The following is a 16,047-nucleotide window of genomic DNA, read 5'->3' as shown; positions in this document are numbered from 1 at the left end:
CTGTGGTCATCAGTCTCTTAGAACTTAGAATTACGTAAACCTAACTAATCTAAGGACATCACACACATCCATGCCCGAGGCAGGAATCTAACCTGCGACCGTAGCGGTCGCGCGTTCCGGACTGTAGCTCTAGCAGTCATATCCATTACGTATACAGACACAGTGGAACGGTCACTTAAAACTAACTACATGTGGGACAGATTCCTGAGACTCATTGGAGGAATCTTAAGGATCCACCCACAAAGAAAGTACCTTACAAAACCGTCACCCGACCATTACTTGACAGTTGTTCTCCAGCCTGTGGCACTAGATATGACGTATATAGGAAGGACAGAAGATCCAAAGAAGAGCCGCACGTTTAACGACAGGTTCGTTTAGCAAGCGTCGTGCACCACGGTGTGGCTTAGTGTTGAAAATCAGTGGTTCACCTACATCTACATCTACATCTACATGACTACTCTGCAATTCACATTTAAGTGCTTGGCAGAGGATTCATCGAACCACAATCATACTATCTCTCTACCATTCCACTCCCGAACAGCGCACGGGAAAAACGAACACCTAAACCTTTCAGTTCGAGCTCTGATCTCTCTTATTTTATTTTGATGATCATTGCTACCTATGTAGGTTAGGCTCAACAAGATATTTTCGCATTCGGAAGAGAAAGTTGGTGACTGAAATTTCGTAAATAGATCTCGCCGCGACGAAAAACGTCTTTGCTTTAATGACTTCCATCCCAACTCGCGTATCATATCTGCCACACTTTCTCCCCTATTACGTAATAACCCAAAACGAGCTGCCCTTTTTTGCACCCTTTCGATGTCCTTCGTCAATCCCACCTGGTAAGGATCCCACACTGCGCAGCAATTTTCTAACAGAGGACGAACGAGTCTAGTGTAAGCTGTCTCTTTAGTGAACTTGTTGCATCTTCTAAGTGACCTGCCAATGAAACGCATCCTTTAGCTCGCCTTCCCCACAATATTATCTATGTGGTCTTTCCAACTGAAGTTGTTCGTAATTTTAACACCCAGGTGCTTAGTTGAACTGACAGCCTTGAGAATTGTACTATTTATCGAGTAATCGAATTCCAACGCATTTCTTTTGGAACTCATGTGGATCACCTCACACTTTTCGTTATTTAGCGTCAACTGCCACCTTCCACACCATACAGCAATCTTTTCTAAATCGCTTTGCAACTGATACTGGTCTTCGGATGACCTTAGCAGACGCTAAATTACAGCATCATCTGCGAACAACCTAAGAGAACTGCTCGGATTGTCACCCAGGTCATTTACATAGATCAGGAACAGCAGAGGTCCCAGGACGCTTCCCTGGGGAACACCTGATATAACTTGTGTTTTACTCGATGATTTGCCATCTATTACTACGAACTGCGACCTTCCTGACGGGAAATCACGAATCCAGTCGCACAACTGAGACGATACCCCATAGGCCCGCAGCTTGATTAGAAGTCGCTTGTGAGGAACGGTGTCAAAAGCTTTCCGGAAATCTAGAAATACGGAATCAACTTGAGATCCCCTGACGATAGCGGCCATTACTTCGTGCGAATAAAGAGCTAGCTGCGTTGCACAAGAACGATGTTTTCTGAAACCATGCTGATTACTTATCAATAGATCGTTCCCTTCGAGGTGATTCATAATGTTTGAATACAATATATGCTCCAAAACCCTACTGCAAACCGACGTCAATGATATAGGTCTGTAGTTCGATGGATTACTCCTAATACCCTTCTTAAACACTGGTGCGACCTGCGCAATTTTCCAATCTGGAGGTACAGATCTATCGGTGAGCGAGCGGTTGCATATGATTGCTAAGTAGGGAGCTATTGTATCAGCGTAATCTGAAAGGAACCTAATCAGTATACAATCTGGACCTGAAGACTTGCCCGTATCGAGGGATTTGAGTTGTTTCGCAACCCCTAAGGTATCTACTACTAAGAAACTCATGCTAGCAGCTGTTCGTGTTTCAAATTCTGGAATATTCCATTCGTCTTCCCTGGTGAAGGAATTTCGGAAAACTGCGTTCAATAACTCCGCTTTAGCGGCACAGTCGTCGGTAACAGTACCATCAGCACTGCGCAGCGAAGGTATTGACTGCGTCTTGTCGCTTGTGTACTTTACATACGACCAGAATTTCTTCGGATTTTCTACCAAATTTCGAGACAATGTTTCGTTGTGGAACCTATTAAAAGCATCTCGAATTGAAGTCCGTGCCAAATTTCGCGCGTCTGTAAATTTTAGCCAATCTTCGGGATTTCACGTTCTTCTGAACTTCGCATGCTTTTTCTGTTGCCTCTGCAACAGCGTTCAGACCTGTTTTGTGCACCACGGGGGATCAGTTCCATCTCTTACCGATTTATGAGGTATGAATCTTTCAATTGCTGTTGCTACTATATCTTTGAATTTGAGCCACATCTCGTCTACAGTTGCATAGCCAGTTCGGAAGGAATGGAGATTGCCTCTTATGAAGGCTTCTAGTGACACTTTATCCGCTTTTTTAAATAAAATTATTTTGCGTTTGTTTCTGGTGGATTTGGAAGAAACGGTATTGAGCCTAGCTACAACGACCTTGTGATCACTAATCCCTGTATCAGTCATGATGCTCTCTATTAGCTCTGGATTGTTTGTGGCTAAGAGGTCAAGTGTGTTATCGCAACCGTTTACAATTCGCGTGGGTTCGTGGACTAACTGCTCGAAATAATTTTCGGAGAAAGCATTTAGGACAATCTCGGAAGATGTTTTCTGCCTACCACCTGTTTTGAACTAGTATTTTTGCCAACATATCGAGGGAAGGTTGAAGTCCCCACCAACTATAACCGTATGAGTGGGGTATTTATTTGTTACGAGACTCAAATTTTCTCTGAACTGTTCAGCAACTATATCATCAGAGTATGGGGGTCGATAGAAGGAGCCAATTATTAACTTAGTTCGGCTGTTAAGTATAACCTCCACCCATATCAATTCGCACGGAGTATCTACTTCGACTTCACTACAAGATAAACCACTACTGACAGACACAAACACTCTACCACCAATTCTGGCTAATCTATCTTTCCTGAACACCGTCTGAGACATCGTAAAAATTTCTGCAGAACTTATTTCGGGCTTTAGCCAGCTTTCTGTACCTATAACGATTTCAGCTTCTGTGCTTTCTATTAGCGCTTGAAGCTCAGGGACTTTCCCAGCACAACTACAACAATTTACAACTACAATTCCGACTGTTCTTTGTTCGAAGCACGTCCTGTATTTGCCATGCACCCTTTGAGATTGCAGCCCACCCCGTACTTTCCCGAGGCCTTCTAACCTAAAAAACCGCCCAGTCCACGCCACACAGCCTCCGCTACCCGTGTAGCCGCCAGCTGAGTGTAGTGAACTCCTGACCTATTCAGCGGAATCCGAAACCCCACCACCCTATGGCGCAAGTCAAGGAATCTGCAGCCAACACGGTCGCAAAACCGTCTGAGCCTCTGATTCAGACCATCCACCCGGCTCTGCACCAAAGGTCCGCAGTCGGTTCTGTCGTCGATGCTGCAGGTGGTGAGCTCTGCCTTCATCTCGTAAGCAAGACCGGCAGCCTTCACCAAATCAGATAGCCGCTGGAATCCAGAGAGAATTTCCTCAGATGCAAAGCGACACACGTCATTAGTGCCGACATGTGCCACCACCTGCAGCTGGCTGCACCCTGTGCTCTTCATGGCATCCGGAAGGACCCTTTCCACATCAGGAATGACTCCACCCGGAATGCACACGGAGTGCACACTGGATTTCTTCCCCTCCTTAGCCGTCATACCCCTAAGGGACCCCATTACGCGCCTAACATTGGAGCTCCCAACTACCAATAAGCCCACCCGCTGTGATTGCCCGGACCTTGAAGGCTGATAATCATCCTCTGAAACAGGGCAGGCAGCTGCATCTCGCTCAGCCAGACACAGTGCCTGAAACCTGTTTGTCAGACGCACCGGGGAGGCTTTCTGATCAGCCTCCGGGGACGTCTTTCACTGCCTGCCACGCCTTGGAACGACCTCCCAATCAACCACAGGCGAGGGCTCAGCCCCACTGCGGGCAGCAGCCGGGGCAACCACAGCGGCAGACCGATCAGGGGACAGACGGGACGAGGTTGACATCCCCGTGATACCCAAGTCCGGCTCCCCACAGTGGTGCCCATTGGCAACAGCCTCAAGCTGTGCGACCGAAGTCAGCGCCGCTTGCAGCTGTGAGCGAAGGGATGCCAATTCAGCCCTCATCCGAGCACAGCAATCACAGTCCCTGTCCATTCTAATCGATGTTGAACAACAATTACTGAAACACGAGTCCGTGCCTAGATAGCGCAAGGGAAACACGCAAAGAATGTATTAACTAACCTGTACAAATGCCTAACGATTGCGCTACAATCTGCCTGAATTTACGATTACAGTAACTAAAACTCGAAATTACACCTCCTATACGAAACTCACACGCAGTTTAAGTAAGAATCTACGAAGTAAACACTAAAGCGCGATGCTACAACTCTCAAACACTACAATACGCCCTAAATTTATGAATTAAACAATGCAAGTACCCAAAAACACGCAAAGAAATTAAGAATTAAACTATGTAACAAATAAGTAAGATAGGGGTATACGACTTGCTGCTACAGCTGCTTATCCAACGGCGGCAGGGATCTTTCGATTAGCGTCGCCACCTGTAGATCGCAATGTCTCGCCTTCGTGTACCGGCCGTGTCGAAGATCGTCTGCGCTCAGAAAGACTTGCACCAGACGGCCGAACAACTTCAGACGTGCTCTGCTAGCCAATAATGCCATGCCATCCTTTTACTGTTGAGAATTCGAGAACGTACTTATCTAGAAGAGTCATACAGTGTATTGATTCTTCCTACGTATATCTCGCAAATACATCATGAAGAAAAATTAGAGAGATTCGAGCTGACACCGAGGATTACCAACAGTCTTTCTTACCGCACACTAATAGGTATTGGAGTAGGGAATATGAGAGAAGGTGACAGTACTACGCAATGTACCATACGATACACGCCGTAAAATTGTTTACAGATTATAGATGTAGATATAGCCCTATATAGTCTAGTCCAGAGAAGAGTGATCTTTGAGCTTTAATAAATTCATGAATTGTACATGATGTTCCAAAAAATTCTCTCAACTTCACCGGACTATAAAATACCTCCCACATGAATAAAGATAGAAATTTGGGTAAATAGCACTACAGATATTTTTACATGGATATACGTTACACATGCATGCACATATATCTTTGGCGTACTTTTTACAATTAAGTTTGGTATCAAAGTCCAATGGATGTAAGTCAAGCATTAAGACACCATCCCGTATTATTATGAGCTTGTACGGAGGAACAGCATTCACTGCTGCTGCTGCTACGCAGCGTTGCAGTTCAAAATCGTTGGAAGGGGAGGCGCATACATGGAGCCTTTCACGAATTCCCGTAAATAAATCACATATTTCATACTTCATTATGTATGTCGAGGAGTTTATCTACAAATAGTTATAACGATTACATTACCTCAAGATACATACGCTCCACATATACCTGCCACAGTATTAAGCAAACCTGATCTATCTTTTGTTATAGCTTATTTGATTCCATCCTTCTCACTTTCTCACCCTGTACTAATTTCCCATGTATATGCACATTATATGCCTAACTTTCTCGAAAAAATTTTTCACATATTAAAATTTTTTGCTGTCCCCACAATTACAGCTTTCTGTTTTAGAGAATAGATCTTCCTCAGCCATGGTTGACTTCTGTATTTATTTTGCTGTACCATAACGAGTTTTGAGGCTAAAGCTGCATTATATCAATTGTTCGTCGTCATCATACAATATTAACAATGGTAAATACGAGGGTTGTCCAGAAAGTAAGTTCCGATCGGTCGCTAGATGGAAACCACTAGGAAAATCCGGTAAAGCTTTGCACAGATGTGTTGGGCAGTGTCCCTAGTATGCCCGTCGATCGTGTCGCGATCGCTCTTTTCAGTTTTGAGTGAACAGCGAGCACGTAAAGACGCGTAGAGAATACGTCTCCCCCCAAGTATGAGGTCCTGGTTAGAGATTTCGCCTGTGTCATGCAGCCCACATAACACAACTGTCGAGCAGTTCCTTCTTCACGCCAATTCTTGGCCGCACACTGCAGGGGCAATGAAGACGCTCCTGCAGCGTTTCCGATGAGAAGCGTTCGATCGCCAACAATACAGTCCGTAATTGGCTCCCCCTGAGTCTCATCTCTGCTCACAAGAACCGATGGCTATGGAGACAAAAATTTTCCACAGACAACGAGCTGCAGACCAGTGCAGATAACTGGCCGAAAGCACAGGCGGTAGTTTTCTCTGACTAGGATATTGGAAAGTTGATACAACACTGCGACAGAACTCGAAGTTGGAGCGGCGACTATGTAGAGAAGTAGATAGAAGGTGTAGCTAACTGTTGCAAATAAAACGTTTCTGATTTTCACTGTAGTTTCCATTTCGCGACCGATCGAAACTTACTTTCTGGACATCCCTCGTAGCTCAAAAACTGTGGAAATGAAGGCCGAAGTTATAGAATTAAAAAGTAACAAACTGAGTCTTATAGAAAATAATAATCACGTTTTAATTTGCTTCTGATCAAAATTTCATACAGTTTTTAAAAACGAAAACACAGGCTGTCAGCACTGGCGTGACTTCAATTTTAAGTTAGACTTAAGTTTATGACGATCTTGCAGTCCAATCTTAGAATTCGATTACCATAGGCTCCTTGCGACCAATCCATTGTTGGGTCAGATCATTGTTCAAACGCGCCGCAAAGTTGTAATCTGTTAAAACAGAGATGGCAACACGTATTTTGTTGCTTTATTATCGCCATCTCGACTGGACGAACATTAAGTAATGAACGAGTGATAATGCTGAAACTACTCTTATACGGAGAGGGGTGGAAACACGTTATGCACCCAGGAACGCTGTAGCACATGATCGTTTTGGTGGTCCAAGTGTTATGGTTTTGAGAGGCACAATATTGCATGGGCGTACTATCCTTTCAATCTTTAAAAGCAGTGCACTCACATGTCAAAGTTATTATGAGGTTGTACTCCTTCCTCATGAGTGTCTTTTCAGGAGTGCATTCGGCCCTGACGTCATTTTTATGGCTGACAATGCGCGACCGCTTCGATCTTGGAACGAAAGGATATTTGGCGAATGGACTGGCCTGCCCTTTCTCTCGACTTAAATAACACCGAGCACGTGTGGGATGCGTTGGGTACGCCCCTCCGCATGCACCAGCGACCATCCAGTAGTTGGCGAGGATAGTGGTGGAGAAATGGAACCCCCTGCCACAAGAACACCTTACCAACTTAGTGGCCAGCATAGTAACCCGTTGCAGACCATGCACTGCTGGCCGAGGTGATCACACACTCTGTTAAGAACCATGTTACAACGTTTGCAATGTCCAGGAGACCACCATGAACTACGGCGATTTCAGTGTAGTTATTGTCTATTACTGAAAGTGTCATTTTTTTCGTCTCATTGTGTATTTCTTTCAGTTATCTTCTATACTGTACTGTAGCAATTCTTTCTGTGTATGATCCGAGTTTCAGCGAGCTATGTCACTTGGCAGTGACTCATCATGCCAAAGCTACTTTCGTCCTTGAGTTTTACACACCGTCGTATACTGTGCGGTACTTAACGATGTATAACATGTAAAATTTAAAAAAAAGAAACAAGAGAAGAGTATAAAATGCCGGAAACTGCTTATGTTGGTCTTCAGTGTGCCTTCCTTCATGTAATTCTAACATTCGTCACTAGACTGAAATATCGCCTAAGAATGTCACGTGTTCTTAGGTACACTGTCCTCCAGGTACAACAGTCTCCCCTGCTGTACACAGCCGCCTACGCAGCGTGTCTTTCGGAGATCCACTTTCGTCAGAAATTAAAGTGCTTGTAAGTAAAACCATTTTATAAAAAGAGAAAAAAGGATATACTAAAGACGACTACAAATCCATTACCTCACTTCCAGTGATCCAAACGATTTCAAAGAAGGCCTTATAAAAAGGGTAGTAATACGTAGTGTGCAACGTTTACTATCAGAGATGCACTTGCTTTCAGAACAGAAAACACAAAAAGATGGAAACCATCATTTTCTGTTTGAGGCCCAGCAGAAGTAAGTGAGAAACTGAAAGCATTCTTTCATTCAACAAGTGTGTTCCAGTGTGTGTAGTGTTAACTTTCACAAGTTGAAATTTCATAGAACAGGGAAAAGTTTGTCAGTAATTCCAGTTTAACACATTACCTCATTTGCAAAGTAATCAGACTCTGAAACTGTTTTATACATGGGAGCTCTATTCTTCAAATAATTTGGGAATTCCTGGTTGTTTATTAACATCCGTCTTCGTGGAGGCTCCTAACACCTGTACATTGACTCATTTTTGTGTGTGGGGCCTGTAAATTTAAATACAGTTTCCGAAACTCTTGAAAAATTTGAAAATTTGAAGTGATGAATTGCGGTAACAAATGTTACCGTAACAAACGACGATCGTTTGCCATATTTCTCAAACATCGGGGCGACGTCCTTGAGCTATCTAAACAGAGCGACAAAACTTGAGCAGTAGGGGACACCAGCTCATGGATTTAGGAAAATACAAAACAACAAGTAAAGTTCTTTCCATCTACTACACAAGACAGACAGAGAGAAGTTTTCCGAATTTCATACTTTAAACACTTTAATATTTAAATCCACAATCATTTCACAAAATTAGTCTCATCAACAAACGTTACAGATACTGGACAGGCATTCAGAATCCTACCTCATTCTAATAAGAGTCATTCAAGGTGTCATCTAGAAGAAATAGAAATTTATGGTTTCCGCAGCAAATCGGGATCAAAATAATAAATCGAAACTTTCACTGTGTGTCTACTAATTTTTTCTATTTCTTTGTTTTCAGTTTCATACAACAAGTGAAGCTCTAAGGACGGGGCTTTATGCGGTAGCAATATTATATGAAACAAAAACACGACAGTCGTGCGAACTGCTCACAGATCTGACGTTTATAAGCGAATCATGGATGGCAGAGATCGATCGCTAGTCGCTTATAAATCCCTTGCAAACCGCTGAATCGCATGCGACGTTTGACAATATGACTGCCCCGCACGATCATTTCTGGGTATGAAGTGTTGTTAGTAGATTTATTTCATTTAGCTATGCCCACGTAGAGTAAGAACTTCACGATGGAATTTGTATCTATTCTGGGAGCACAAACCGCTTTGAAAAGTGAAATTGAAGCCGGAGTTGTCACATTAAGGAGCGATACAAACACAAAAACATTGACATCCTCCGATTTTGCAGTGATTGGCATTTTGAAGCGCGCGCTGTAACAGTAGAAATTCATGAGAAGTACATAGCAGTAGTCACCATACTCATGGCTCCATCTGGTGATTTTGAGTTGTTTGTGGAATATCTAGACGTATTGTTAGAGGTTTTAACTTCCAAACAGAATGACGTTATATTAAGTGTACATTGTAATTTAACTGTTTAGGGTATCCACTTCTACAGCTATACTGAAGTTCCTTGCAGTTCATTTAATCTAGCTCTACTTCATACAATTTACAACAAGAGCAGTGCTGCAGTTAATAACACTTCTAAACAGACAACGTGATTACAAAACTCTTATGTAAATAATTGCAGTTAAACTAAAAGACTATTAAACAAAAAGAAAATCACGATTTTGAGAAGCATTTGTGAAATACAGACATCAAATTCATATACAAAGTACTTAGTGTCAATAAGAAATGTAATGTACTGTGAAACATAGCCTAACGTGCCCAAGAGAAACGTTTCAAAAAAAGTTCAATAAACTACAAATTACAGTTTTCTTTCATCTGTATTTTTTCAAGCATAGTGGACCAACGAATATCAATTGCTGCTGGTGGTAAACTTAACACACAATTCTCTACAACAGACCTTCACAAGAGGGGCGTTCGAGATACTGGATGAAATAGCTTCGTACATCGCTCGTGTCTGGTTGGGTTGAAGCAAGCGACCGCCTGCAGGAGATCTGCAGCGACCCTTTGCTCGTGCTTGGGACCCTCGAGGCTGTTAGACTGCAACCGTATAACGACAGTACACATTCACTACGTTTACATGCGACACTTCTCCCTCAAGACGAAAATCGAATTTCGGAAACCGTTTTTCGCTGCCGTGTTTACATGTGAAGGCCCGAGGCGGATTTGCTAGCGCAGTTAAATATGGCGTCTGGAAAACAGATGATCCAGTTTGTGATTTAGTCAGCACAATCGCTATTTATCTTCAATTATACGAGGTGTAAACAACTTCAGTCTAATAATTCTATTTATCCGTCCCTGTAAAAAAAAGCCACACCGTAGCCGAAAATTTGTAAAGACAAGACGAAATCTGACAGCCCTAGCACGTTTCGAAACCGGTTGCATTTACATAGGAGCGAAAATCGATTGTGGAGTTGGAAAAGCAGCAGCCAGAAGCGGATTTCCAGAATCGATTTTGAAGTGTTTACATGACTACCCAGAAGCGGTACTGCGAAATCTGTTTGCAAAATCAGAACACGTAAACGGGGTGACTGTCACATAACTTTGATTTGCAGATGATATCTTTGAACCCTACTGAATATCGAATCCCAAAGAAATTTGTGACTGACGTATTCATGGCTCCATGGATGTATAGTATGTGTGACAAGTTTCTGTGCAGATTAGAAATCACAAAACCCGTAAGAAGATCCAAATACGACTGATTTTTAGTTTAGTACTATGTTTTGCACAGTTTAAGTTTTGAGAGGACTTCAAACTACGGTGCGGTCATGATATAACACAAAAATATAAACAGAAGACATTTTAAGAAAGGCGCGGACCCCATCGATCTCTAAGAAAGGCGTTGTGCATACATAAGTCCTGTTGTTATTTGCGGCATTTGTATCTTGTAGCGCCAGAGTACTTTATAGGTAATAAACTCATTTTGCATTTTTACCTAAAGTAATATGCAGGCACTATAATATTTCGCTACAGCGACGCTGCGCGAAGCTTGCAACTTAAAAATTTTGCCATCTTTGGAGAAGCCAAAATAGCTACTAGCACAGTGTGCAGCAATTTATTTAATGTAAAGTGAATACGTTTGTTTTTGTAAATGTTCAGTACTTCTATTAGCACTATCATCGTGAATATTGAAAGTAGAATATATAGAAATCATATCAAATAAGAAATTACGTAAAAAAACAAACCCGGACAAGTGAGAGCAGGACTCGCTCTTTCAGGTATCTGTATAAACTGAATTATGGAAATAGATAGTTCATCTACAGTTTTGAGGAGTGAATTAGCGAGTATCAAAATATAAGACATAAGCGGCCGCATCTTTTGATTGCAATGACTTCGGAGCTTACAAGTAAATATTTCACGTCGCAAAACCTTGCTATTTGACACAAATGTTCCTAAGGGAAAGGGGTCTTCACAGACGGCCGTATCTTTTGGTTTCATTGACTTAGAAGCTTAAATTTCTTACACTGTCAACCGACCGTAGATATTTGTACTTGGCATAAATTGCAACTTTTTACCTCCACCCATTCCTGAGAAAAAAGGGACGTTAACAGACGGACCGACAGACGGACAACAAAGTGATCGTAGCCGCGCGGGATTAGCCGAGTAGCCTACGGCGCTGCAGTCATGGACTGTGCGGCCGGTCCCGGCGGAGGTTTGAGTCCTCCCTTGGGCATGGGTGTGCGTGTTTGTCCTTAGGATAATTTAGGTTTAGTAGTGTGTAAGCTTAGGGACTGATGACCTTAGCAGTTAAGTCCAATAAGATTTCACACACATTTGAACATTTTGAAAGTGATCGTATAAGTGTTCTGGTTTTTCCTACTGAGATATGGAAACCTAAAAACTATACATATTGACAACAGGAGTTCTGTCTGGGTTATGCTGACAATCTGTAGATTGAGACCCTGGAAAAGGCAAACAATTTTTCATTGTAAGCAAACTTTTATCATTATTATTAAAGGACATTCTGCTGTTGTTCACGTTTGAGAACGGAAGGACTACTTCTTATGGGATATGGAATGGATTGCACTGAAGATGTTAACTAAAGGTGCAAGTAGCCAGTGATTCAAGGACTAACCATTTAAAAAATTAAAAAAAATAATGTTCAAATGTGTGTGCGAATTCCTAAAGGACCAAACTACTGCGGTCATCGGTCCCTAGACTTAGACTCTACTTAAAGTAACTTATGCTCAGAACAACACACACCCATGCCCGAGGGAGGATTAGGACCTCCGACGGGAGGGGCCGCGCAATCCGAGACATGGCGCCTCAAATCGCGCGACCACTCCGCGCGGCTGACTGATCAATCCACCGCAGACTGCCTGTACCGGTATGTGGTAACACTAAAGATGCGAAGTTTAATTTATGTCAGGCTGCGAACAGTTATTTGGTAATTACAGTTCGGCAGCTTGGACATTCACTTTTAGAAGTAACACTAACTCTCTTTGTTTCTTTGGGATTTCTGCTACCAATAAATACCACTGTGTGTCACGTTAATATCGTCGGATTTCAATAGGTAATAACTGCGACACTCATGAGGCGTAAACAATGGTTGACCGCAAACAGAAAAGATCACCTGCACTTGTTTGTCGCCCAGTATTTGTTTTGCTTGTGACGTCGTACCAGAGTAGGCGCATGCGCGTGATTGTTAGGAATTAGCTTTGTGTTAAGTTACGAACTGATTGAGCGGGGAAACGCGTTTAACTAGGACATTGATTCTGGTGTCGCTGCGAAGAGCTTGCGGAACACTAGTAGCACCAAAAATGAGACAATAAAAGTATTCGACGAAATATAAGCGATATCATTGTTAAACTGAAAATTACAAATTAATGAAAGAAGTCGTCTCAAATGATTATGACTCGTAAATATGCACAGAATTATAGAAAACGCTGTTTAGAGGAAAGCTCGTGTCGAAAGGAATCCAAAAATCATAAAATGTCCCGTGCTGGCCGAATTCGAGAGCTACGACAGCGTCGAAAAGGAAATGAAAAAAAAAAAAATGTGCAAAGCGATTACGTAGCTGGCTCCCGGCCGCTGTGGCTGAGCGGTTCTAGGCGCTTCAGTCCGGAACAGCGCTGCTGCCACGGTCGCAGGTTAGAATCGTGCCTCGGACATGTATGTGTGTGATGTCCTTAGGTTAGTTAGGTTTAAGTAGTTCTAAGTCTAGGGGACTGGTGACCTCAGGTGTGAAGTCCCATAGTGTTCAGAGCCATTTGAACCATTTTTAACGTACCTGGCTCATCGTACACACGGGGACCAGCGACGGTCCAGACTTGGGGTTCATGTATTTAGTAACAATTACACGACTAGCATTCAACAAGTAATGCTACGCTTTTTTTTTCAACTCCAGTTTCGGTTGGAGAAATCCGGACATCGTGGAATATTCCCGCTTCAACCCCTATAATTTCATGTCATTCCGGTAGGTGGCGACGCTGTGCGTAGACTTCAAAATGGAAACTGTAACGCAGGTGCGTTCCGAGCTGAGAGGTCTCATTGAGTTTCCTTTGGCAGAAAAAGAGAGAATCGCACATATTCATAGGCGCATGCAGAATGTCTACGGAGATCTGGCAGTGAACAAAGGCAGGGTGAAGTTTGGGAGAGGCGTCTGCCACCATCGCAAGAAGTTTTTGCAAATCTGTTTGATCTCCCGCGTGCCGACCGGCTGCACAAAACTGTGACTCCTGCAATGTTGGAACGTCTGTACAGTCTCATTCGAGGTGATCGATGGATCGCAATCAACCGGACGTCTTTGCTCATTATGCTGACACACTCGTTCCCAGTTGAGGTACTCAAAGGTGTGTGCCCGCTGTCACAGAGTATGTATCTTTCTTTGTGCCGCTGCGTTTCTCACCGCCTAATGGAGAACATAAAGAGCAATGAAGAAGCACCTGTGCGGATTTACTTGCTCTTTACGAAGCTGATCGTAACAATTTTTTGTCCAACCTCGTCATAGGCGAGTAAATATGGATTCATCACTTCGAACCAAAAAGAAAACAGCAATCCATGGGGTGACGCCACACCACCTCTTCTCCGAAGAAAAAGTTCAAAACCGCACACTCAGCCGGTAAGGTCATGGCGACGGCCTTCTGGGACTCTCAAGGGGTTATTCTGGCGTGATGTTCTACCTCACGGTGCAACGATCAACTCGGAACTGTTCTGTGTTACTCTTAGGAAACTGGAGGATCGACTTCAGCGTGTTCGTCCCTACAAGAATGCAAACGAACTTCTCCTTCTCCATGACAACACAGGACCTCACAAAAGTCTGGGCAGCCAAGAGGAGCTCACAAAACTATATTTAACTGTTCTTCCTCGCCCACCCTTCAGCCTCGATCTCACACCTTCTGACTTCCATCTATTTGGCCCAATGAAGGATGCACTCCACGAGAAGCAGTACGTGGATGGTGGGGAGGTTATTAATGCAGCAAGACGTTGACTTGGACGTCGACCAATAGAATAGTACAATGCGGGCATACAGACTACCCCATTTATGTGGCGTAAGGTCGTGGCACTGAATAGAGATCATGTTGAAAAATAGGGTTTCGTAACCTAAAAGAGTGAGGAATAATATGGTTTGCTGGAATCCTGAATAAAACAAAAAATGTGTTGCATTACTTACTGAACGCCCCTCGTACTACTCTGTGTAACCAACGTATTAAAGATAATTAAATTACATATTAATACCAAACACTTGAGATTATTTTTTCCGACGTTTTCACAAAAAGTCTATGTGGCGGACCAGAATTGTGCATCTGACTTAACCTATAATATTTCCACCAGCAACAATTACATTACCAAATTAATACTCTTGTTCTCTGAAATATTTCGACGTTCTATAGGGGCAAATAATAACAAGACTTACAAATACACAAATATTCTGAATTCAAAATTTGTTAGTAATGTGTAAATGGAGAAATAGCATGTAACACCTTATTATTCCTAAATGATACTTTTCAACCCGCTATCCTGAAAAGACGTTGAAGGAGTCTTTCGTTTCCCACTGGTTATTTAACAGCAGTCTACTTTAATGTAATGGTCCACATCCTAGTTGCAGTAGCTCTCTGATTACCCACAAGTATAAACATTTTCACGTAACTTTTCTAGTAAGTGTTTTTGCCTGTATTAATAGTCAAGCCACTGGCGACTTGAACTATTTACAAGGGACGAACATTTTGGCCGATTATTGAGTATTAGTTATTCATGACAACTACCAGTCACGCTACACAAGTAGGCCTTATCGCTTGTAGCTTACGAATGAACACCCTGCGTTATTACCGTCCGCTACACGTATTATTTATTTAGTAGATTGCAGTTTTAAAATTAAATTCATTCGTGGTTTTTTGATTATGAATAACAGTCCAGACAGTCGTACAGTCATAGTTAACCACCACGCAACCGATAAGCATTAGTACTACTACCGCCGGCAGGAGTGGCCGAGCGGTTCTAGGCGCTACAGTCTGGAACCGCGCGACCGCTACGGTCGCAGGTTCGAATACTGCCTCGGGCATGTATGTGTGTGATGTCCTTAGGTTAGTTAGGTTTAAGTAGTTCTAAGTTGTAGGGGACTGATGACCTCAGAAGTTAAGTCCCATAGTGCTCAGAGCCATTTGAACCATTTTGGGTACTACTACCGTGGTAAGTCGAAATCCAACATCTGTAATTAAATTCGTTCGTAGGAGAAACCGCGATAGTGCTAAATCTGTATTCATAAAAGACAGGAGCACTATGAAATGAATTTGCACAAGAACTGTAAGATTATCAACTTTATCATCTGATGGAAGTAACATAAATACAGTGTAGCGGTAGGTTTCTTCATAAATCTCTGTTCAAGTACATACGTGCGCACTTTCTAATTGTTTTCCACCTATGGTTTGTATTTTGAGGAAGTCTTGATTGCTACACAAAAATTTATTTTAACCACGGTTCTTACTGATTTTAAAGATTTAGTTGTTCATAAAATTCAAGTGGAACCAGAAGT

This window comes from Schistocerca americana, chromosome 1 (assembly GCF_021461395.2).
Source record: "Schistocerca americana isolate TAMUIC-IGC-003095 chromosome 1, iqSchAmer2.1, whole genome shotgun sequence".
Lineage (NCBI taxonomy): Eukaryota > Metazoa > Arthropoda > Insecta > Orthoptera > Acrididae > Schistocerca > Schistocerca americana.
Note: the sequence above shows the minus strand (reverse complement) of the source record.